The sequence below is a fragment of the Schistocerca nitens genome, chromosome 4 (genome assembly GCF_023898315.1).
Source record: "Schistocerca nitens isolate TAMUIC-IGC-003100 chromosome 4, iqSchNite1.1, whole genome shotgun sequence".
In the NCBI taxonomy this organism is placed as follows: domain Eukaryota; kingdom Metazoa; phylum Arthropoda; class Insecta; order Orthoptera; family Acrididae; genus Schistocerca; species Schistocerca nitens.
In genome coordinates this window covers 271,049,359-271,065,617 of record NC_064617.1, presented here as the reverse complement: position 1 = coordinate 271,065,617, position 16,259 = coordinate 271,049,359, and the positions used below count along the sequence as shown (strand labels likewise).

The 16,259-nt window shown below is 44.9% G+C and overlaps 46 non-coding genes across 46 annotated transcripts; 15 read left to right on the top strand and 31 right to left on the bottom strand.

Annotated features, from left to right (window-relative positions):
• Positions 1-216: 216 nt before the first annotated feature.
• Trnac-gca (transfer RNA cysteine (anticodon GCA)) lies at positions 217-288 on the bottom strand. Its single transcript has one exon. It is a non-coding gene; the product is annotated as a tRNA-Cys (tRNA).
• A 318-nt stretch (positions 289-606) lies between these two features.
• Trnaw-cca (transfer RNA tryptophan (anticodon CCA)) lies at positions 607-678 on the bottom strand. The gene has a single exon. It is a non-coding gene; the product is annotated as a tRNA-Trp (tRNA).
• A 118-nt stretch (positions 679-796) lies between these two features.
• Trnaa-cgc (transfer RNA alanine (anticodon CGC)) lies at positions 797-868 on the top strand. Its single transcript has one exon. It is a non-coding gene; the product is annotated as a tRNA-Ala (tRNA).
• Positions 869-1,143: 275 nt separating this feature from the next.
• Trnac-gca (transfer RNA cysteine (anticodon GCA)) lies at positions 1,144-1,215 on the bottom strand. Its single transcript has one exon. It is a non-coding gene; the product is annotated as a tRNA-Cys (tRNA).
• Positions 1,216-1,600: 385 nt separating this feature from the next.
• Positions 1,601-1,672, top strand: Trnaa-cgc (transfer RNA alanine (anticodon CGC)). The gene has a single exon. It is a non-coding gene; the product is annotated as a tRNA-Ala (tRNA).
• Positions 1,673-1,947: 275 nt separating this feature from the next.
• On the bottom strand, positions 1,948-2,019 carry Trnac-gca (transfer RNA cysteine (anticodon GCA)). Its single transcript has one exon. It is a non-coding gene; the product is annotated as a tRNA-Cys (tRNA).
• A 318-nt stretch (positions 2,020-2,337) lies between these two features.
• Trnaw-cca (transfer RNA tryptophan (anticodon CCA)) lies at positions 2,338-2,409 on the bottom strand. Its single transcript has one exon. It is a non-coding gene; the product is annotated as a tRNA-Trp (tRNA).
• Positions 2,410-2,527: 118 nt separating this feature from the next.
• Trnaa-cgc (transfer RNA alanine (anticodon CGC)) lies at positions 2,528-2,599 on the top strand. Its single transcript has one exon. It is a non-coding gene; the product is annotated as a tRNA-Ala (tRNA).
• Positions 2,600-2,874: 275 nt separating this feature from the next.
• Trnac-gca (transfer RNA cysteine (anticodon GCA)) lies at positions 2,875-2,946 on the bottom strand. The gene has a single exon. It is a non-coding gene; the product is annotated as a tRNA-Cys (tRNA).
• Positions 2,947-3,264: 318 nt separating this feature from the next.
• Positions 3,265-3,336, bottom strand: Trnaw-cca (transfer RNA tryptophan (anticodon CCA)). The gene has a single exon. It is a non-coding gene; the product is annotated as a tRNA-Trp (tRNA).
• Positions 3,337-3,454: 118 nt separating this feature from the next.
• On the top strand, positions 3,455-3,526 carry Trnaa-cgc (transfer RNA alanine (anticodon CGC)). Its single transcript has one exon. It is a non-coding gene; the product is annotated as a tRNA-Ala (tRNA).
• Positions 3,527-3,801: 275 nt separating this feature from the next.
• Positions 3,802-3,873, bottom strand: Trnac-gca (transfer RNA cysteine (anticodon GCA)). Its single transcript has one exon. It is a non-coding gene; the product is annotated as a tRNA-Cys (tRNA).
• Positions 3,874-4,191: 318 nt separating this feature from the next.
• On the bottom strand, positions 4,192-4,263 carry Trnaw-cca (transfer RNA tryptophan (anticodon CCA)). Its single transcript has one exon. It is a non-coding gene; the product is annotated as a tRNA-Trp (tRNA).
• Positions 4,264-4,381: 118 nt separating this feature from the next.
• On the top strand, positions 4,382-4,453 carry Trnaa-cgc (transfer RNA alanine (anticodon CGC)). Its single transcript has one exon. It is a non-coding gene; the product is annotated as a tRNA-Ala (tRNA).
• Positions 4,454-4,728: 275 nt separating this feature from the next.
• Trnac-gca (transfer RNA cysteine (anticodon GCA)) lies at positions 4,729-4,800 on the bottom strand. Its single transcript has one exon. It is a non-coding gene; the product is annotated as a tRNA-Cys (tRNA).
• Positions 4,801-5,118: 318 nt separating this feature from the next.
• On the bottom strand, positions 5,119-5,190 carry Trnaw-cca (transfer RNA tryptophan (anticodon CCA)). The gene has a single exon. It is a non-coding gene; the product is annotated as a tRNA-Trp (tRNA).
• A 118-nt stretch (positions 5,191-5,308) lies between these two features.
• On the top strand, positions 5,309-5,380 carry Trnaa-cgc (transfer RNA alanine (anticodon CGC)). The gene has a single exon. It is a non-coding gene; the product is annotated as a tRNA-Ala (tRNA).
• Positions 5,381-5,655: 275 nt separating this feature from the next.
• Trnac-gca (transfer RNA cysteine (anticodon GCA)) lies at positions 5,656-5,727 on the bottom strand. Its single transcript has one exon. It is a non-coding gene; the product is annotated as a tRNA-Cys (tRNA).
• Positions 5,728-6,045: 318 nt separating this feature from the next.
• Positions 6,046-6,117, bottom strand: Trnaw-cca (transfer RNA tryptophan (anticodon CCA)). The gene has a single exon. It is a non-coding gene; the product is annotated as a tRNA-Trp (tRNA).
• A 118-nt stretch (positions 6,118-6,235) lies between these two features.
• Positions 6,236-6,307, top strand: Trnaa-cgc (transfer RNA alanine (anticodon CGC)). Its single transcript has one exon. It is a non-coding gene; the product is annotated as a tRNA-Ala (tRNA).
• A 275-nt stretch (positions 6,308-6,582) lies between these two features.
• Trnac-gca (transfer RNA cysteine (anticodon GCA)) lies at positions 6,583-6,654 on the bottom strand. The gene has a single exon. It is a non-coding gene; the product is annotated as a tRNA-Cys (tRNA).
• A 318-nt stretch (positions 6,655-6,972) lies between these two features.
• On the bottom strand, positions 6,973-7,044 carry Trnaw-cca (transfer RNA tryptophan (anticodon CCA)). Its single transcript has one exon. It is a non-coding gene; the product is annotated as a tRNA-Trp (tRNA).
• A 118-nt stretch (positions 7,045-7,162) lies between these two features.
• Positions 7,163-7,234, top strand: Trnaa-cgc (transfer RNA alanine (anticodon CGC)). Its single transcript has one exon. It is a non-coding gene; the product is annotated as a tRNA-Ala (tRNA).
• A 275-nt stretch (positions 7,235-7,509) lies between these two features.
• On the bottom strand, positions 7,510-7,581 carry Trnac-gca (transfer RNA cysteine (anticodon GCA)). Its single transcript has one exon. It is a non-coding gene; the product is annotated as a tRNA-Cys (tRNA).
• Positions 7,582-7,899: 318 nt separating this feature from the next.
• Positions 7,900-7,971, bottom strand: Trnaw-cca (transfer RNA tryptophan (anticodon CCA)). Its single transcript has one exon. It is a non-coding gene; the product is annotated as a tRNA-Trp (tRNA).
• A 2,014-nt stretch (positions 7,972-9,985) lies between these two features.
• Trnac-gca (transfer RNA cysteine (anticodon GCA)) lies at positions 9,986-10,057 on the bottom strand. The gene has a single exon. It is a non-coding gene; the product is annotated as a tRNA-Cys (tRNA).
• A 318-nt stretch (positions 10,058-10,375) lies between these two features.
• Positions 10,376-10,447, bottom strand: Trnaw-cca (transfer RNA tryptophan (anticodon CCA)). The gene has a single exon. It is a non-coding gene; the product is annotated as a tRNA-Trp (tRNA).
• A 118-nt stretch (positions 10,448-10,565) lies between these two features.
• Positions 10,566-10,637, top strand: Trnaa-cgc (transfer RNA alanine (anticodon CGC)). The gene has a single exon. It is a non-coding gene; the product is annotated as a tRNA-Ala (tRNA).
• A 275-nt stretch (positions 10,638-10,912) lies between these two features.
• Positions 10,913-10,984, bottom strand: Trnac-gca (transfer RNA cysteine (anticodon GCA)). The gene has a single exon. It is a non-coding gene; the product is annotated as a tRNA-Cys (tRNA).
• A 318-nt stretch (positions 10,985-11,302) lies between these two features.
• Trnaw-cca (transfer RNA tryptophan (anticodon CCA)) lies at positions 11,303-11,374 on the bottom strand. Its single transcript has one exon. It is a non-coding gene; the product is annotated as a tRNA-Trp (tRNA).
• Positions 11,375-11,492: 118 nt separating this feature from the next.
• Trnaa-cgc (transfer RNA alanine (anticodon CGC)) lies at positions 11,493-11,564 on the top strand. Its single transcript has one exon. It is a non-coding gene; the product is annotated as a tRNA-Ala (tRNA).
• Positions 11,565-11,839: 275 nt separating this feature from the next.
• Trnac-gca (transfer RNA cysteine (anticodon GCA)) lies at positions 11,840-11,911 on the bottom strand. The gene has a single exon. It is a non-coding gene; the product is annotated as a tRNA-Cys (tRNA).
• Positions 11,912-12,229: 318 nt separating this feature from the next.
• On the bottom strand, positions 12,230-12,301 carry Trnaw-cca (transfer RNA tryptophan (anticodon CCA)). The gene has a single exon. It is a non-coding gene; the product is annotated as a tRNA-Trp (tRNA).
• Positions 12,302-12,419: 118 nt separating this feature from the next.
• Trnaa-cgc (transfer RNA alanine (anticodon CGC)) lies at positions 12,420-12,491 on the top strand. Its single transcript has one exon. It is a non-coding gene; the product is annotated as a tRNA-Ala (tRNA).
• A 275-nt stretch (positions 12,492-12,766) lies between these two features.
• Trnac-gca (transfer RNA cysteine (anticodon GCA)) lies at positions 12,767-12,838 on the bottom strand. The gene has a single exon. It is a non-coding gene; the product is annotated as a tRNA-Cys (tRNA).
• A 318-nt stretch (positions 12,839-13,156) lies between these two features.
• On the bottom strand, positions 13,157-13,228 carry Trnaw-cca (transfer RNA tryptophan (anticodon CCA)). The gene has a single exon. It is a non-coding gene; the product is annotated as a tRNA-Trp (tRNA).
• A 118-nt stretch (positions 13,229-13,346) lies between these two features.
• Trnaa-cgc (transfer RNA alanine (anticodon CGC)) lies at positions 13,347-13,418 on the top strand. The gene has a single exon. It is a non-coding gene; the product is annotated as a tRNA-Ala (tRNA).
• Positions 13,419-13,693: 275 nt separating this feature from the next.
• Positions 13,694-13,765, bottom strand: Trnac-gca (transfer RNA cysteine (anticodon GCA)). The gene has a single exon. It is a non-coding gene; the product is annotated as a tRNA-Cys (tRNA).
• A 318-nt stretch (positions 13,766-14,083) lies between these two features.
• On the bottom strand, positions 14,084-14,155 carry Trnaw-cca (transfer RNA tryptophan (anticodon CCA)). The gene has a single exon. It is a non-coding gene; the product is annotated as a tRNA-Trp (tRNA).
• Positions 14,156-14,273: 118 nt separating this feature from the next.
• Positions 14,274-14,345, top strand: Trnaa-cgc (transfer RNA alanine (anticodon CGC)). The gene has a single exon. It is a non-coding gene; the product is annotated as a tRNA-Ala (tRNA).
• A 275-nt stretch (positions 14,346-14,620) lies between these two features.
• Positions 14,621-14,692, bottom strand: Trnac-gca (transfer RNA cysteine (anticodon GCA)). Its single transcript has one exon. It is a non-coding gene; the product is annotated as a tRNA-Cys (tRNA).
• A 318-nt stretch (positions 14,693-15,010) lies between these two features.
• On the bottom strand, positions 15,011-15,082 carry Trnaw-cca (transfer RNA tryptophan (anticodon CCA)). The gene has a single exon. It is a non-coding gene; the product is annotated as a tRNA-Trp (tRNA).
• Positions 15,083-15,200: 118 nt separating this feature from the next.
• Trnaa-cgc (transfer RNA alanine (anticodon CGC)) lies at positions 15,201-15,272 on the top strand. The gene has a single exon. It is a non-coding gene; the product is annotated as a tRNA-Ala (tRNA).
• A 275-nt stretch (positions 15,273-15,547) lies between these two features.
• On the bottom strand, positions 15,548-15,619 carry Trnac-gca (transfer RNA cysteine (anticodon GCA)). The gene has a single exon. It is a non-coding gene; the product is annotated as a tRNA-Cys (tRNA).
• A 318-nt stretch (positions 15,620-15,937) lies between these two features.
• Trnaw-cca (transfer RNA tryptophan (anticodon CCA)) lies at positions 15,938-16,009 on the bottom strand. The gene has a single exon. It is a non-coding gene; the product is annotated as a tRNA-Trp (tRNA).
• A 118-nt stretch (positions 16,010-16,127) lies between these two features.
• Positions 16,128-16,199, top strand: Trnaa-cgc (transfer RNA alanine (anticodon CGC)). Its single transcript has one exon. It is a non-coding gene; the product is annotated as a tRNA-Ala (tRNA).
• The last annotated feature ends 60 nt before the right edge of the window (positions 16,200-16,259 follow it).

Sequence of the window (16,259 nt, the reverse complement as noted above, 5' to 3'; positions counted from 1 at the left end):
AATTCAGTGTACAAGATTCTTCCCCCAAGCAAGTGGATTTCGTACAGTTCGACCGCATGGCGGGAGGACGATGACCTGCAAGAGCCTGGGCTGCGATCCCCCCATTGAAATGTTGCTCCAAAGCCTTCGGTATGGCGTGCGGAGTGCATCTGAAACATGTTATTTGCAACTCACCGCGACAACCGTCATTTGTTTTTTCGAGATACTGAAAAATGAAGGGGGCACCCGGGATTGAACCGGGGACCTCTCGATCTGCAGTCGAATGCTCTACGACTGAGCTATACCCCCTTTCACGATCTTTCTATTCCCATAACTTAAGGAAAAATATTATACTCTGCCTGGCTAAAGACGTCTAATCGAGCAAAATATTGCGTAATCATTATCTCTCAGTTATATATTAGCGTTAAACGATATAAATATCAAAAATACTAGACAGTTCGCGCCTGGAGAAAGTGTGAGTCGGCGCCTACACTTTAATGTCAGAACGCGAAAATTGCACTAGTAGCTTTTTTCAAGCAAGTTCTGTTCGTCCGTTCTCTGTAATCGTTTGGTATCTGATTAAACTGACATACTCGCCTATGGCTTTCGTAAACGAAAATTTCACTGTGACCCCGACGTGATTTGAACACGCAACCTTCTGATCTGGAGTCAGACGCGCTACCGTTGCGCCACGGAGTCGACGCTGCTGAGGTCTTGTCATGAATAGGTTCCTCGAACACTTACTGTACCGTTCAAACCTAAGAAATAATGACAGTAGGATCCACGAGAGACTCGTCCCAGATGTAGTTGCTCTGGCGGGGGTGTAACTCAGTGGTAGAGTGTCTGCTTCGCATGCAGAAAGTCCTGGGTTCAAATCCCAGCTCCTCCAATTTTTGTTTCTCCGTGCAGCAGTACACGAAAACTTTTGCCTATCACCATATTCTATAAAATTCAGTGTACAAGATTCTTCCCCCAAGCAAGTGGATTTCGTACAGTTCGACCGCATGGCGGGAGGACGATGACCTGCAAGAGCCTGGGCTGCGATCCCCCCATTGAAATGTTGCTCCAAAGCCTTCGGTATGGCGTGCGGAGTGCATCTGAAACATGTTATTTGCAACTCACCGCGACAACCGTCATTTGTTTTTTCGAGATACTGAAAAATGAAGGGGGCACCCGGGATTGAACCGGGGACCTCTCGATCTGCAGTCGAATGCTCTACGACTGAGCTATACCCCCTTTCACGATCTTTCTATTCCCATAACTTAAGGAAAAATATTATACTCTGCCTGGCTAAAGACGTCTAATCGAGCAAAATATTGCGTAATCATTATCTCTCAGTTATATATTAGCGTTAAACGATATAAATATCAAAAATACTAGACAGTTCGCGCCTGGAGAAAGTGTGAGTCGGCGCCTACACTTTAATGTCAGAACGCGAAAATTGATTTGAACACGCAACCTTCTGATCTGGAGTCAGACGCGCTACCGTTGCGCCACGGAGTCGACGCTGCTGAGGTCTTGTCATGAATAGGTTCCTCGAACACTTACTGTACCGTTCAAACCTAAGAAATAATGACAGTAGGATCCACGAGAGACTCGTCCCAGATGTAGTTGCTCTGGCGGGGGTGTAACTCAGTGGTAGAGTGTCTGCTTCGCATGCAGAAAGTCCTGGGTTCAAATCCCAGCTCCTCCAATTTTTGTTTCTCCGTGCAGCAGTACACGAAAACTTTTGCCTATCACCATATTCTATAAAATTCAGTGTACAAGATTCTTCCCCCAAGCAAGTGGATTTCGTACAGTTCGACCGCATGGCGGGAGGACGATGACCTGCAAGAGCCTGGGCTGCGATCCCCCCATTGAAATGTTGCTCCAAAGCCTTCGGTATGGCGTGCGGAGTGCATCTGAAACATGTTATTTGCAACTCACCGCGACAACCGTCATTTGTTTTTTCGAGATACTGAAAAATGAAGGGGGCACCCGGGATTGAACCGGGGACCTCTCGATCTGCAGTCGAATGCTCTACGACTGAGCTATACCCCCTTTCACGATCTTTCTATTCCCATAACTTAAGGAAAAATATTATACTCTGCCTGGCTAAAGACGTCTAATCGAGCAAAATATTGCGTAATCATTATCTCTCAGTTATATATTAGCGTTAAACGATATAAATATCAAAAATACTAGACAGTTCGCGCCTGGAGAAAGTGTGAGTCGGCGCCTACACTTTAATGTCAGAACGCGAAAATTGCACTAGTAGCTTTTTTCAAGCAAGTTCTGTTCGTCCGTTCTCTGTAATCGTTTGGTATCTGATTAAACTGACATACTCGCCTATGGCTTTCGTAAACGAAAATTTCACTGTGACCCCGACGTGATTTGAACACGCAACCTTCTGATCTGGAGTCAGACGCGCTACCGTTGCGCCACGGAGTCGACGCTGCTGAGGTCTTGTCATGAATAGGTTCCTCGAACACTTACTGTACCGTTCAAACCTAAGAAATAATGACAGTAGGATCCACGAGAGACTCGTCCCAGATGTAGTTGCTCTGGCGGGGGTGTAACTCAGTGGTAGAGTGTCTGCTTCGCATGCAGAAAGTCCTGGGTTCAAATCCCAGCTCCTCCAATTTTTGTTTCTCCGTGCAGCAGTACACGAAAACTTTTGCCTATCACCATATTCTATAAAATTCAGTGTACAAGATTCTTCCCCCAAGCAAGTGGATTTCGTACAGTTCGACCGCATGGCGGGAGGACGATGACCTGCAAGAGCCTGGGCTGCGATCCCCCCATTGAAATGTTGCTCCAAAGCCTTCGGTATGGCGTGCGGAGTGCATCTGAAACATGTTATTTGCAACTCACCGCGACAACCGTCATTTGTTTTTTCGAGATACTGAAAAATGAAGGGGGCACCCGGGATTGAACCGGGGACCTCTCGATCTGCAGTCGAATGCTCTACGACTGAGCTATACCCCCTTTCACGATCTTTCTATTCCCATAACTTAAGGAAAAATATTATACTCTGCCTGGCTAAAGACGTCTAATCGAGCAAAATATTGCGTAATCATTATCTCTCAGTTATATATTAGCGTTAAACGATATAAATATCAAAAATACTAGACAGTTCGCGCCTGGAGAAAGTGTGAGTCGGCGCCTACACTTTAATGTCAGAACGCGAAAATTGCACTAGTAGCTTTTTTCAAGCAAGTTCTGTTCGTCCGTTCTCTGTAATCGTTTGGTATCTGATTAAACTGACATACTCGCCTATGGCTTTCGTAAACGAAAATTTCACTGTGACCCCGACGTGATTTGAACACGCAACCTTCTGATCTGGAGTCAGACGCGCTACCGTTGCGCCACGGAGTCGACGCTGCTGAGGTCTTGTCATGAATAGGTTCCTCGAACACTTACTGTACCGTTCAAACCTAAGAAATAATGACAGTAGGATCCACGAGAGACTCGTCCCAGATGTAGTTGCTCTGGCGGGGGTGTAACTCAGTGGTAGAGTGTCTGCTTCGCATGCAGAAAGTCCTGGGTTCAAATCCCAGCTCCTCCAATTTTTGTTTCTCCGTGCAGCAGTACACGAAAACTTTTGCCTATCACCATATTCTATAAAATTCAGTGTACAAGATTCTTCCCCCAAGCAAGTGGATTTCGTACAGTTCGACCGCATGGCGGGAGGACGATGACCTGCAAGAGCCTGGGCTGCGATCCCCCCATTGAAATGTTGCTCCAAAGCCTTCGGTATGGCGTGCGGAGTGCATCTGAAACATGTTATTTGCAACTCACCGCGACAACCGTCATTTGTTTTTTCGAGATACTGAAAAATGAAGGGGGCACCCGGGATTGAACCGGGGACCTCTCGATCTGCAGTCGAATGCTCTACGACTGAGCTATACCCCCTTTCACGATCTTTCTATTCCCATAACTTAAGGAAAAATATTATACTCTGCCTGGCTAAAGACGTCTAATCGAGCAAAATATTGCGTAATCATTATCTCTCAGTTATATATTAGCGTTAAACGATATAAATATCAAAAATACTAGACAGTTCGCGCCTGGAGAAAGTGTGAGTCGGCGCCTACACTTTAATGTCAGAACGCGAAAATTGCACTAGTAGCTTTTTTCAAGCAAGTTCTGTTCGTCCGTTCTCTGTAATCGTTTGGTATCTGATTAAACTGACATACTCGCCTATGGCTTTCGTAAACGAAAATTTCACTGTGACCCCGACGTGATTTGAACACGCAACCTTCTGATCTGGAGTCAGACGCGCTACCGTTGCGCCACGGAGTCGACGCTGCTGAGGTCTTGTCATGAATAGGTTCCTCGAACACTTACTGTACCGTTCAAACCTAAGAAATAATGACAGTAGGATCCACGAGAGACTCGTCCCAGATGTAGTTGCTCTGGCGGGGGTGTAACTCAGTGGTAGAGTGTCTGCTTCGCATGCAGAAAGTCCTGGGTTCAAATCCCAGCTCCTCCAATTTTTGTTTCTCCGTGCAGCAGTACACGAAAACTTTTGCCTATCACCATATTCTATAAAATTCAGTGTACAAGATTCTTCCCCCAAGCAAGTGGATTTCGTACAGTTCGACCGCATGGCGGGAGGACGATGACCTGCAAGAGCCTGGGCTGCGATCCCCCCATTGAAATGTTGCTCCAAAGCCTTCGGTATGGCGTGCGGAGTGCATCTGAAACATGTTATTTGCAACTCACCGCGACAACCGTCATTTGTTTTTTCGAGATACTGAAAAATGAAGGGGGCACCCGGGATTGAACCGGGGACCTCTCGATCTGCAGTCGAATGCTCTACGACTGAGCTATACCCCCTTTCACGATCTTTCTATTCCCATAACTTAAGGAAAAATATTATACTCTGCCTGGCTAAAGACGTCTAATCGAGCAAAATATTGCGTAATCATTATCTCTCAGTTATATATTAGCGTTAAACGATATAAATATCAAAAATACTAGACAGTTCGCGCCTGGAGAAAGTGTGAGTCGGCGCCTACACTTTAATGTCAGAACGCGAAAATTGCACTAGTAGCTTTTTTCAAGCAAGTTCTGTTCGTCCGTTCTCTGTAATCGTTTGGTATCTGATTAAACTGACATACTCGCCTATGGCTTTCGTAAACGAAAATTTCACTGTGACCCCGACGTGATTTGAACACGCAACCTTCTGATCTGGAGTCAGACGCGCTACCGTTGCGCCACGGAGTCGACGCTGCTGAGGTCTTGTCATGAATAGGTTCCTCGAACACTTACTGTACCGTTCAAACCTAAGAAATAATGACAGTAGGATCCACGAGAGACTCGTCCCAGATGTAGTTGCTCTGGCGGGGGTGTAACTCAGTGGTAGAGTGTCTGCTTCGCATGCAGAAAGTCCTGGGTTCAAATCCCAGCTCCTCCAATTTTTGTTTCTCCGTGCAGCAGTACACGAAAACTTTTGCCTATCACCATATTCTATAAAATTCAGTGTACAAGATTCTTCCCCCAAGCAAGTGGATTTCGTACAGTTCGACCGCATGGCGGGAGGACGATGACCTGCAAGAGCCTGGGCTGCGATCCCCCCATTGAAATGTTGCTCCAAAGCCTTCGGTATGGCGTGCGGAGTGCATCTGAAACATGTTATTTGCAACTCACCGCGACAACCGTCATTTGTTTTTTCGAGATACTGAAAAATGAAGGGGGCACCCGGGATTGAACCGGGGACCTCTCGATCTGCAGTCGAATGCTCTACGACTGAGCTATACCCCCTTTCACGATCTTTCTATTCCCATAACTTAAGGAAAAATATTATACTCTGCCTGGCTAAAGACGTCTAATCGAGCAAAATATTGCGTAATCATTATCTCTCAGTTATATATTAGCGTTAAACGATATAAATATCAAAAATACTAGACAGTTCGCGCCTGGAGAAAGTGTGAGTCGGCGCCTACACTTTAATGTCAGAACGCGAAAATTGCACTAGTAGCTTTTTTCAAGCAAGTTCTGTTCGTCCGTTCTCTGTAATCGTTTGGTATCTGATTAAACTGACATACTCGCCTATGGCTTTCGTAAACGAAAATTTCACTGTGACCCCGACGTGATTTGAACACGCAACCTTCTGATCTGGAGTCAGACGCGCTACCGTTGCGCCACGGAGTCGACGCTGCTGAGGTCTTGTCATGAATAGGTTCCTCGAACACTTACTGTACCGTTCAAACCTAAGAAATAATGACAGTAGGATCCACGAGAGACTCGTCCCAGATGTAGTTGCTCTGGCGGGGGTGTAACTCAGTGGTAGAGTGTCTGCTTCGCATGCAGAAAGTCCTGGGTTCAAATCCCAGCTCCTCCAATTTTTGTTTCTCCGTGCAGCAGTACACGAAAACTTTTGCCTATCACCATATTCTATAAAATTCAGTGTACAAGATTCTTCCCCCAAGCAAGTGGATTTCGTACAGTTCGACCGCATGGCGGGAGGACGATGACCTGCAAGAGCCTGGGCTGCGATCCCCCCATTGAAATGTTGCTCCAAAGCCTTCGGTATGGCGTGCGGAGTGCATCTGAAACATGTTATTTGCAACTCACCGCGACAACCGTCATTTGTTTTTTCGAGATACTGAAAAATGAAGGGGGCACCCGGGATTGAACCGGGGACCTCTCGATCTGCAGTCGAATGCTCTACGACTGAGCTATACCCCCTTTCACGATCTTTCTATTCCCATAACTTAAGGAAAAATATTATACTCTGCCTGGCTAAAGACGTCTAATCGAGCAAAATATTGCGTAATCATTATCTCTCAGTTATATATTAGCGTTAAACGATATAAATATCAAAAATACTAGACAGTTCGCGCCTGGAGAAAGTGTGAGTCGGCGCCTACACTTTAATGTCAGAACGCGAAAATTGCACTAGTAGCTTTTTTCAAGCAAGTTCTGTTCGTCCGTTCTCTGTAATCGTTTGGTATCTGATTAAACTGACATACTCGCCTATGGCTTTCGTAAACGAAAATTTCACTGTGACCCCGACGTGATTTGAACACGCAACCTTCTGATCTGGAGTCAGACGCGCTACCGTTGCGCCACGGAGTCGACGCTGCTGAGGTCTTGTCATGAATAGGTTCCTCGAACACTTACTGTACCGTTCAAACCTAAGAAATAATGACAGTAGGATCCACGAGAGACTCGTCCCAGATGTAGTTGCTCTGGCGGGGGTGTAACTCAGTGGTAGAGTGTCTGCTTCGCATGCAGAAAGTCCTGGGTTCAAATCCCAGCTCCTCCAATTTTTGTTTCTCCGTGCAGCAGTACACGAAAACTTTTGCCTATCACCATATTCTATAAAATTCAGTGTACAAGATTCTTCCCCCAAGCAAGTGGATTTCGTACAGTTCGACCGCATGGCGGGAGGACGATGACCTGCAAGAGCCTGGGCTGCGATCCCCCCATTGAAATGTTGCTCCAAAGCCTTCGGTATGGCGTGCGGAGTGCATCTGAAACATGTTATTTGCAACTCACCGCGACAACCGTCATTTGTTTTTTCGAGATACTGAAAAATGAAGGGGGCACCCGGGATTGAACCGGGGACCTCTCGATCTGCAGTCGAATGCTCTACGACTGAGCTATACCCCCTTTCACGATCTTTCTATTCCCATAACTTAAGGAAAAATATTATACTCTGCCTGGCTAAAGACGTCTAATCGAGCAAAATATTGCGTAATCATTATCTCTCAGTTATATATTAGCGTTAAACGATATAAATATCAAAAATACTAGACAGTTCGCGCCTGGAGAAAGTGTGAGTCGGCGCCTACACTTTAATGTCAGAACGCGAAAATTGCACTAGTAGCTTTTTTCAAGCAAGTTCTGTTCGTCCGTTCTCTGTAATCGTTTGGTATCTGATTAAACTGACATACTCGCCTATGGCTTTCGTAAACGAAAATTTCACTGTGACCCCGACGTGATTTGAACACGCAACCTTCTGATCTGGAGTCAGACGCGCTACCGTTGCGCCACGGAGTCGACGCTGCTGAGGTCTTGTCATGAATAGGTTCCTCGAACACTTACTGTACCGTTCAAACCTAAGAAATAATGACAGTAGGATCCACGAGAGACTCGTCCCAGATGTAGTTGCTCTGGCGGGGGTGTAACTCAGTGGTAGGCAACTAACTATCATTAGAGAAGTACCGGAAAGTATTTCAAGCCGACTTTTTGAAATTCTCAAACCTCGCAGCCTGCAGCCTCCTATTGATGTGCAAAAAATTAACAATCGTCTCCAGCACGTGCGAGCCTTTTATATTGAACTTAGCTACTTGAGGGACGAAGTTACACGGCTACGTCACCTAACGTCAAAAGACATTATGCGGCTCTGGCAGACATGTGAAGGAAAGAATAAAGTAGAGAGACAGTTTCCTCACATACACTGGACTGCTATCTGGCAAAACATTAATTTAAAAGTTTTATCTTCTGACATAAGAACAGCATGGTACAAAGCCGTTAATAATATCATTAGCACCAACGAAAGATTATATGAAATTGGCCTCAGTGACACCGATCTATGTCAACGATGTCGACTAGTGGACACAATTATCCACAGATACACTTGCGGCGGCAATATACATATCTGGAATTGGCTCAAAGTGCAAATAGCTCTCATTACAAGGTCTTCACCACAGTACATCTCGCTGTCAGTGCTGCACAGACCACAAGACCGTTATTTTCCAGAGACGAAGAATAATGCTGTTTATTGGCTCCTGGGAAATTATGTAACTTACGTAACTCATGACGCTGGAACTGACACCGTTACAGATTTCCAGATATACTTACAGTGCAAATACCACAAAATACGTACTTATGCAGACCACAAGAAGAAATATGGTAATATGCTACAAATTATATTTGATAGAATGGGAATAGGCTAACAACCATCAACATAAAGCACACAGTATTGAGTGAATATATTACTATGTGCAGAAGCATTGTGTGTTTCATTTCTTATACTTTCATTTTTGTTGATTTTCCATTATGACAAAATGGTCAAAAACGACAACTGATAAAAAATAAATAAAAAAAAAAACTTCAAAAAAAAAATGAAAGGAACAACAGGTAGAAGATTGAGTTATATTTTTCATTTCATGCACATGAAGGGCAATTCCTTATTTCAAGAAAGAATTCTTTTCATTTAATCATGATGATATAAAAAACCATACCAAAAAGAGGAAACACAAATTACAAAAAAAAAAAAAAAAATTAAATACATTTTAAAAAATTGCCAAAGGCGGCAGTTGTATTTTTGGACCATAAGAGGGACAAGGTCGAAAATCAGTGATGGGTATGGTGGAGACATTGCGGCCAGGCCTCAGATTATTTTTGACCCCTGCCCGCTTTGCCTCCCCCTGCCTATTACTGAAAAAAAAAACTAAAAAAAAGTTGGAAAATAAAAAAAAAAAGAAAAAAAAAGTGGTTAAGGCGAAAAAAAAAAAGTCGAAAGAAAAAAAAAAAAAAAGTGGCAAAAAAAAAAAAAAAAAAAAAAAATAAAAAAAATAAAAAAAAAAAAGTGGCTAGGATACCTGGCTCTCACCCAGGAGGCCCGGGTTCGATTCCCGGTACCGGAAGTGCGCGTTTTTGTTGCTCCTCTTATGCGACTTGTTACAATATAAAAAAAAAAAAAAAAAAAAAAAAAAAAAAAAAAAAAAAAAAAAAAGTGGTAGAGTGTCTGCTTCGCATGCAGAAAGTCCTGGGTTCAAATCCCAGCTCCTCCAATTTTTGTTTCTCCGTGCAGCAGTACACGAAAACTTTTGCCTATCACCATATTCTATAAAATTCAGTGTACAAGATTCTTCCCCCAAGCAAGTGGATTTCGTACAGTTCGACCGCATGGTGGGAGGACGATGACCTGCAAGAGCCTGGGCTGCGATCCCCCCATTGAAATGTTGCTCCAAAGCCTTCGGTATGGCGTGCGGAGTGCATCTGAAACATGTTATTTGCAACTCACCGCGACAACCGTCATTTGTTTTTTCGAGATACTGAAAAATGAAGGGGGCACCCGGGATTGAACCGGGGACCTCTCGATCTGCAGTCGAATGCTCTACGACTGAGCTATACCCCCTTTCACGATCTTTCTATTCCCATAACTTAAGGAAAAATATTATACTCTGCCTGGCTAAAGACGTCTAATCGAGCAAAATATTGCGTAATCATTATCTCTCAGTTATATATTAGCGTTAAACGATATAAATATCAAAAATACTAGACAGTTCGCGCCTGGAGAAAGTGTGAGTCGGCGCCTACACTTTAATGTCAGAACGCGAAAATTGCACTAGTAGCTTTTTTCAAGCAAGTTCTGTTCGTCCGTTCTCTGTAATCGTTTGGTATCTGATTAAACTGACATACTCGCCTATGGCTTTCGTAAACGAAAATTTCACTGTGACCCCGACGTGATTTGAACACGCAACCTTCTGATCTGGAGTCAGACGCGCTACCGTTGCGCCACGGAGTCGACGCTGCTGAGGTCTTGTCATGAATAGGTTCCTCGAACACTTACTGTACCGTTCAAACCTAAGAAATAATGACAGTAGGATCCACGAGAGACTCGTCCCAGATGTAGTTGCTCTGGCGGGGGTGTAACTCAGTGGTAGAGTGTCTGCTTCGCATGCAGAAAGTCCTGGGTTCAAATCCCAGCTCCTCCAATTTTTGTTTCTCCGTGCAGCAGTACACGAAAACTTTTGCCTATCACCATATTCTATAAAATTCAGTGTACAAGATTCTTCCCCCAAGCAAGTGGATTTCGTACAGTTCGACCGCATGGCGGGAGGACGATGACCTGCAAGAGCCTGGGCTGCGATCCCCCCATTGAAATGTTGCTCCAAAGCCTTCGGTATGGCGTGCGGAGTGCATCTGAAACATGTTATTTGCAACTCACCGCGACAACCGTCATTTGTTTTTTCGAGATACTGAAAAATGAAGGGGGCACCCGGGATTGAACCGGGGACCTCTCGATCTGCAGTCGAATGCTCTACGACTGAGCTATACCCCCTTTCACGATCTTTCTATTCCCATAACTTAAGGAAAAATATTATACTCTGCCTGGCTAAAGACGTCTAATCGAGCAAAATATTGCGTAATCATTATCTCTCAGTTATATATTAGCGTTAAACGATATAAATATCAAAAATACTAGACAGTTCGCGCCTGGAGAAAGTGTGAGTCGGCGCCTACACTTTAATGTCAGAACGCGAAAATTGCACTAGTAGCTTTTTTCAAGCAAGTTCTGTTCGTCCGTTCTCTGTAATCGTTTGGTATCTGATTAAACTGACATACTCGCCTATGGCTTTCGTAAACGAAAATTTCACTGTGACCCCGACGTGATTTGAACACGCAACCTTCTGATCTGGAGTCAGACGCGCTACCGTTGCGCCACGGAGTCGACGCTGCTGAGGTCTTGTCATGAATAGGTTCCTCGAACACTTACTGTACCGTTCAAACCTAAGAAATAATGACAGTAGGATCCACGAGAGACTCGTCCCAGATGTAGTTGCTCTGGCGGGGGTGTAACTCAGTGGTAGAGTGTCTGCTTCGCATGCAGAAAGTCCTGGGTTCAAATCCCAGCTCCTCCAATTTTTGTTTCTCCGTGCAGCAGTACACGAAAACTTTTGCCTATCACCATATTCTATAAAATTCAGTGTACAAGATTCTTCCCCCAAGCAAGTGGATTTCGTACAGTTCGACCGCATGGCGGGAGGACGATGACCTGCAAGAGCCTGGGCTGCGATCCCCCCATTGAAATGTTGCTCCAAAGCCTTCGGTATGGCGTGCGGAGTGCATCTGAAACATGTTATTTGCAACTCACCGCGACAACCGTCATTTGTTTTTTCGAGATACTGAAAAATGAAGGGGGCACCCGGGATTGAACCGGGGACCTCTCGATCTGCAGTCGAATGCTCTACGACTGAGCTATACCCCCTTTCACGATCTTTCTATTCCCATAACTTAAGGAAAAATATTATACTCTGCCTGGCTAAAGACGTCTAATCGAGCAAAATATTGCGTAATCATTATCTCTCAGTTATATATTAGCGTTAAACGATATAAATATCAAAAATACTAGACAGTTCGCGCCTGGAGAAAGTGTGAGTCGGCGCCTACACTTTAATGTCAGAACGCGAAAATTGCACTAGTAGCTTTTTTCAAGCAAGTTCTGTTCGTCCGTTCTCTGTAATCGTTTGGTATCTGATTAAACTGACATACTCGCCTATGGCTTTCGTAAACGAAAATTTCACTGTGACCCCGACGTGATTTGAACACGCAACCTTCTGATCTGGAGTCAGACGCGCTACCGTTGCGCCACGGAGTCGACGCTGCTGAGGTCTTGTCATGAATAGGTTCCTCGAACACTTACTGTACCGTTCAAACCTAAGAAATAATGACAGTAGGATCCACGAGAGACTCGTCCCAGATGTAGTTGCTCTGGCGGGGGTGTAACTCAGTGGTAGAGTGTCTGCTTCGCATGCAGAAAGTCCTGGGTTCAAATCCCAGCTCCTCCAATTTTTGTTTCTCCGTGCAGCAGTACACGAAAACTTTTGCCTATCACCATATTCTATAAAATTCAGTGTACAAGATTCTTCCCCCAAGCAAGTGGATTTCGTACAGTTCGACCGCATGGCGGGAGGACGATGACCTGCAAGAGCCTGGGCTGCGATCCCCCCATTGAAATGTTGCTCCAAAGCCTTCGGTATGGCGTGCGGAGTGCATCTGAAACATGTTATTTGCAACTCACCGCGACAACCGTCATTTGTTTTTTCGAGATACTGAAAAATGAAGGGGGCACCCGGGATTGAACCGGGGACCTCTCGATCTGCAGTCGAATGCTCTACGACTGAGCTATACCCCCTTTCACGATCTTTCTATTCCCATAACTTAAGGAAAAATATTATACTCTGCCTGGCTAAAGACGTCTAATCGAGCAAAATATTGCGTAATCATTATCTCTCAGTTATATATTAGCGTTAAACGATATAAATATCAAAAATACTAGACAGTTCGCGCCTGGAGAAAGTGTGAGTCGGCGCCTACACTTTAATGTCAGAACGCGAAAATTGCACTAGTAGCTTTTTTCAAGCAAGTTCTGTTCGTCCGTTCTCTGTAATCGTTTGGTATCTGATTAAACTGACATACTCGCCTATGGCTTTCGTAAACGAAAATTTCACTGTGACCCCGACGTGATTTGAACACGCAACCTTCTGATCTGGAGTCAGACGCGCTACCGTTGCGCCACGGAGTCGACGCTGCTGAGGTCTTGTCATGAATAGGTTCCTCGAACACTTACTGTACCGTTCAAACCTAAGAAATAATGACAGTAGGATCCACGAGAGACTCGTCCCAGATGTAGTTGCTCTGGCGGGGGTGTAACTCAGTGGTAGAGTGTCTGCTTCGCATGCAGAAAGTCCTGGGTTCAAATCCCAGCTCCTCCAATTTTTGTTTCTCCGTGCAGCAGTACACGAAAACTTTTGCCTATCACCATATTCTATAAAATTCAGTGTACAAGATTCTTCCCCCAAGCAAGTGGATTTCGTACAGTTCGACCGCATGGCGGGAGGACGATGACCTGCAAGAGCCTGGGCTGCGATCCCCCCATTGAAATGTTGCTCCAAAGCCTTCGGTATGGCGTGCGGAGTGCATCTGAAACATGTTATTTGCAACTCACCGCGACAACCGTCATTTGTTTTTTCGAGATACTGAAAAATGAAGGGGGCACCCGGGATTGAACCGGGGACCTCTCGATCTGCAGTCGAATGCTCTACGACTGAGCTATACCCCCTTTCACGATCTTTCTATTCCCATAACTTAAGGAAAAATATTATACTCTGCCTGGCTAAAGACGTCTAATCGAGCAAAATATTGCGTAATCATTATCTCTCAGTTATATATTAGCGTTAAACGATATAAATATCAAAAATACTAGACAGTTCGCGCCTGGAGAAAGTGTGAGTCGGCGCCTACACTTTAATGTCAGAACGCGAAAATTGCACTAGTAGCTTTTTTCAAGCAAGTTCTGTTCGTCCGTTCTCTGTAATCGTTTGGTATCTGATTAAACTGACATACTCGCCTATGGCTTTCGTAAACGAAAATTTCACTGTGACCCCGACGTGATTTGAACACGCAACCTTCTGATCTGGAGTCAGACGCGCTACCGTTGCGCCACGGAGTCGACGCTGCTGAGGTCTTGTCATGAATAGGTTCCTCGAACACTTACTGTACCGTTCAAACCTAAGAAATAATGACAGTAGGATCCACGAGAGACTCGTCCCAGATGTAGTTGCTCTGGCGGGGGTGTAACTCAGTGGTAGAGTGTCTGCTTCGCATGCAGAAAGTCCTGGGTTCAAATCCCAGCTCCTCCAATTTTTGTTTCTCCGTGCAGCAGTACACGAAAACTTTTGCCTATCACCATATTCTATAAAATTCAGTGTACAAGATTCTTCCCCCAAGCAAGTGGATTTCGTACAGTTCGACCGCATGGCGGGAGGACGATGACCTGCAAGAGCCTGGGCTGCGATCCCCCCATTGAAATGTTGCTCCAAAGCCTTCGGTATGGCGTGCGGAGTGCATCTGAAACATGTTATTTGCAACTCACCGCGACAACCGTCATTTGTTTTTTCGAGATACTGAAAAATGAAGGGGGCACCCGGGATTGAACCGGGGACCTCTCGATCTGCAGTCGAATGCTCTACGACTGAGCTATACCCCCTTTCACGATCTTTCTATTCCCATAACTTAAGGAAAAATATTATACTCTGCCTGGCTAAAGACGTCTAATCGAGCAAAATATTGCGTAATCATTATCTCTCAGTTATATATTAGCGTTAAACGATATAAATATCAAAAATACTAGACAGTTCGCGCCTGGAGAAAGTGTGAGTCGGCGCCTACACTTTAATGTCAGAACGCGAAAATTGCACTAGTAGCTTTTTTCAAGCAAGTTCTGTTCGTCCGTTCTCTGTAATCGTTTGGTATCTGATTAAACTGACATACTCGCCTATGGCTTTCGTAAACGAAAATTTCACTGTGACCCCGACGTGATTTGAACACGCAACCTTCTGATCTGGAGTCAGACGCGCTACCGTTGCGCCACGGAGTCGACGCTGCTGAGGTCTTGTCATGAATAGGTTCCTCGAACACTTACTGTACCGTTCAAACCTAAGAAATAATGACAGTAGGATCCACGAGAGACTCGTCCCAGATGTAGTTGCTCTGGCGGGGGTGTAACTCAGTGGTAGAGTGTCTGCTTCGCATGCAGAAAGTCCTGGGTTCAAATCCCAGCTCCTCCAATTTTTGTTTCTCCGTGCAGCAGTACACGAAAACTTTTGCCTATCACCATATTCTATAAAATTCAGTGTACAAGATTCTTCCCCCAAGCAAGTGGATTTCGTACAGTTCGACCGCATGGCGGGAGGACGATGACCTGCAAGAGCCTGGGCTGCGATCCCCCCATTGAAATGTTGCTCCAAAGCCTTCGGTATGGCGTGCGGAGTGCATCTGAAACATGTTATTTGCAACTCACCGCGACAACCGTCATTTGTTTTTTCGAGATACTGAAAAATGAAGGGGGCACCCGGGATTGAACCGGGGACCTCTCGATCTGCAGTCGAATGCTCTACGACTGAGCTATACCCCCTTTCACGATCTTTCTATTCCCATAACTTAAGGAAAAATATTATACTCTGCCTGGCTAAAGACGTCTAATCGAGCAAAATATTGCGTAATCATTATCTCTCAGTTATATATTAGCGTTAAACGATATAAATATCAAAAATACTAGACAGTTCGCGCCTGGAGAAAGTGTGAGTCGGCGCCTACACTTTAATGTCAGAACGCGAAAATTGCACTAGTAGCTTTTTTCAAGCAAGTTCTGTTCGTCCGTTCTCTGTAATCGTTTGGTATCTGATTAAACTGACATACTCGCCTATGGCTTTCGTAAACGAAAATTTCACTGTGACCCCGACGTGATTTGAACACGCAACCTTCTGATCTGGAGTCAGACGCGCTACCGTTGCGCCACGGAGTCGACGCTGCTGAGTTCTTGTCATGAATAGGTTCCTCGAACACTTACTGTACCGTTCAAACCTAAGAAATAATGACAGTAGGATCCACGAGAGACTCGTCCCAGATGTAGTTGCTCTGGCGGGGGTGTAACTCAGTGGTAGAGTGTCTGCTTCGCATGCAGAAAGTCCTGGGTTCAAATCCCAGCTCCTCCAATTTTTGTTTCTCCGTGCAGCAGTACACGAAAACTTTTGCCTATCACCATATTCTATAAA